The sequence below is a fragment of the Equus quagga genome, unplaced genomic scaffold, assembly GCF_021613505.1.
Source record: "Equus quagga isolate Etosha38 unplaced genomic scaffold, UCLA_HA_Equagga_1.0 108381_RagTag, whole genome shotgun sequence".
Lineage (NCBI taxonomy): Eukaryota > Metazoa > Chordata > Mammalia > Perissodactyla > Equidae > Equus > Equus quagga.
In genome coordinates, this window is record NW_025795494.1 from 1 (window position 1) to 3,574 (window position 3,574).

The 3,574-nt window shown below is 48.9% G+C and overlaps 1 long non-coding RNA gene across 1 annotated transcript; it reads left to right on the top strand.

Moving 5' to 3' along the window:
- Nucleotides 1-7: 7 nt before the first annotated feature.
- LOC124232710 (uncharacterized) lies at nt 8-2,695 on the top strand. The gene is made up of 3 exons (XR_006886909.1): nt 8-784; nt 913-1,149; nt 1,454-2,695. It is a non-coding gene; the product is annotated as an uncharacterized LOC124232710 (long non-coding RNA).
- The last annotated feature ends 879 nt before the right edge of the window (nt 2,696-3,574 follow it).

Below are 3,574 nucleotides of genomic sequence, written 5' to 3' on the forward strand. Positions count from 1 at the left end.
CAGTGAACCCTTGGTGAGAATGAGGATGGCTAGAGGGCAGGAGAGAGGGGAGCCCACGCAGTGCAGAGCAGGCCCTGCGGGCCAGGAGCCCGCCTGAGTCTGACCTGGACTGGCCTGAGGCTATTTGAAGTCTTTGTTAGCCCCCTTTCTGAGAGTATGTGTTCATTTCACAGTCAAAATATACACGTTTATTAGGGAGAACTGCCCAGCCCCCACCGAGGGGTGTGTGACACAGGACTGAGTGCTCTCTTACCTCCCTGAAGAACCACAAAGTCTGACTCTGTGGCACTTCTCTGTCCCTAAGTTTCCAATCGGGGACTCAGACCTCTACTACATGTCCTGTAGCTGCCGGTGCCCTGCGTGGCTATAGATATTTACATGTGTGGGTGGGTGGAGGACAGTCAAAAATTACAGACAAAGCTGCTCAAAAGGCCGCAGAACTTTACAAAACTTCGGATAACTCGGTCCCTGTTCTACGGTTTCCCAAGTGTGTCTTCTACCGGACCTGAAGACTTGTGGCCGTACTTCTCTCCCTGTTCTTTTGTACTGTGGGTACACATCAACATCACTTTCTCCCCCATGTCCTAAGGCCTCTCTAGAACCTTCTCTCTAAGCTATAGGACTAAGTTAATGAGAACAGATTCACAGGCATGACTTCATCCTTCCATCCAAAGTCCTCTGGACTCAGTGGGTTTCTCACTTCTGGGACACTGCATCCTGTCACCTGCCATCTCAGCATCCCCAGGGACACACGTGAAGCTGACAGCTCCTTCATGTACATGAGGTCTGCCTTTTTGCTTTGGGTTGCTGGGTGGTCTCACTGACAGGCATGGACATTAGAAATGGGTGGGCTCCCAGGGCTGAGGAAAGGAAACCTGGGATTGGTGCCACTGAGCCCTCTTCTCCTTTCAGCTCCCACCCTGGAGGCCGGTCACCGAGGGCCTTTGAGGACAAACTGGAGTTTCCAAAGGCCAGAGCTGCAAGCTTCACAGACACAGCTGCAGCCAGGCACCCAGGTGACCAGTTATCTGCTGCTGCAGCTGGACCAGTTGGACTGTGGTGATGGCAAAGCCAGGCTTGGCCTTTGCTCCACCACCTGGAGCTTTAGAGCCCACGGTCTCTTCAGAAATCAGTGGCCGCTCTTCCAAGGTGAGAGAGAAAAGGGGAATACGAAGCTCTGGTCCATTGTTAGTCGTCAGAGGGTGGGAGCGGGGAGGTGATGGGCCTCTCCCACACCTCCTGGCAATCTCATCACTACTGGGTAGTGTGAGTAAGATCAAAGAAAGAGAAAATATGAAAGTGTCGCCATTGGCCTCACCTCACCCATGGACTTTCAGTGGCCTTTCTTGTTCTGGCCACTCTGCTTATTTGATGTCCCTCCTGGGTGGAGGATTAAGTCCCAGTACGATCAGGAATAACAATGGATCCTGTTGGCTGTGGTTTTATTTTTCAGGACTGGGTTTCGATGCTTCCCTCAGAGGAAAGAAACCTCCCAAGCTGGAGGGTGATGCTCTTGAGGGCTCAGCTGCCTTAAGTGCCCAGAAACAGAAGATTATCAAAAGAAAACTGCTCTTCAACAAGTGGAGGATAACATGCAATTTCCCCAGCCTTCAGCTGAGGGTACTGAGGTAATCACATCGGTGGCTCTTAGATGCACTTATGCCTCATGGCTCTCTAGCTAAGATTCTAGCTCAATCTCCCGCTGTCTCTTCTCTTCCTCATTTGTTCACTCCAACAGCTGATGCGACCTCTGTCTGGCCTTCCCTCTGTTTTCCATGGGAGCTGCCACCCTGCCAGGCCCTGCCAGCTCCATCTCGTTTGCTCTCTGAACTCTGCTGTGTCCCTGCCGCTGCTGTCCTGATATTCCCTCTCTGCTTTCATCTTAGCCACGGGCAAGCCTGAGCCCATGGTCCTCCTCATCACAAGAGCATCATTGATGCCGCTGAACACAAGGCACTTTGCCTGAAATCACACACTTTCTTCATTTCTTTGCCTTCCCTTCCCAGCTTCCCCAACTCCACTGCCTCTTTCTTCTCAATGAGTCACTCACACATGGATCTTCCTCCTGAGTCATTTTGGGAATCTGACCTAGGACAACCCTTAACCGTGGACCTCTCCATGTGAAGAAGAAGAAGAAGTGTTAAAACTGAGGACAAAGAGCCCAGATGACAAAAACCAAATGAGAACCTGGGTCACAGGTGGGAGTGCTGGACTGGCCTGGAGCCAGCTTTCTCCTCGGCCCACATGTGCAGGCCTGTGCTAATGTGCATGGGGCTTCCAGGGACTCAGCATCCTCACCTCAGGGCCTCATTGGAGCTGGCATTAACACTGCCCTGTAATAAGCACCTGGTGAAAATTTAATTAAGATCAGTGCCTTGACCTCCCACCTGGCGATTCTCATTTAAATTGTCAGGAGTGGGGTTTGGGCTTCAGTAGATTTCAAAAGCTCCCCAGGGATTCTAACATGCAGCTAGACGTGACAAGGACCATTCCTCTACGATGATCTCAGGTTCAGGATAGAAATGCCCAGAATGTGTGGCTGCTTCATTAAAAACCCTGAATATCCATCAGCCATTGAGGGGATTTGTATGCCTCTCTCAACAGCACTCTTTGTACAACGTGGAAAAAAGTGAGAAGATAAAAGAGGTAGATGAATGGATTAGACTTCTGACCTCCCTTCTTTGAGGAGAGTTTCTCCAACTTTCCTGAAGACAAGATAAAACAGGAAACGAGCATTTCATTGAAACCCAGTGCACAGAAAACAATACCTCCCTTATTACATATAATAAAATTTAGTATTTTCTTTAATATTTTTCATATAAAACTAGAAGTTCCTATTCCATCCAATTGATTTCAAGTCCCATGCGTTCAGCACTACAGTTTGAGAATTTTAGTATTGATCAATTTTTGTCGTTAAGTAAAAGCCCCAAAGAGAATCTTTATGCTCATTCCCTTAAAGAGAACGTAATAGTAAGTAACAGCTGAAAGTCAGGAAAAGATTGCATGTTTATGCTTCTTATGCCATTCTCTCCACTGGCATAAAAGACTAAAGGAGAATCTTGCCCTATGCAGTGCTTTGTGGGGAATAAAGGGGTGGGGTGGGAGAGAACAGTCAAACCAGGTGCCTCATGCTTCCCCTTCGGAGTTTTTGGTCTAGATGTTGAGAATATTCCTAGAAATGCCCTAAGGTGCATCCTGTGTGGAATCAACGCTAAAGAATGAAGGAAAATGCATGAGGCCATGGTTACCGTCCCTGCTCTCTTTTTGTTAATTCCATTTTGAGTTTCTCCTTTTTTGGTTCTTTCCTCAGTCTCTTTGGAGAAGAATTTCTCTGTAAACCCTTTTTTCCCGTTGAGCCAAAGTGATGCAACAGTGTCTGTGGTCTGTGGACACCTCCAGATCGGAGCCCTTCCTCTCACCTTCTACAAATTATGGAAAGGGCCTGAGGCCTGGGTTCCAGTTCAAGCGTTGTGCCCCTCCTCCTCAGAGCACTGGGACTTGGAGTTAAAGAGGGTGTGCTTCTCTGCCCAGGGTCCTCTCGTTCCGACAGCAGTCTGTTTCTGAATGTGGGGGG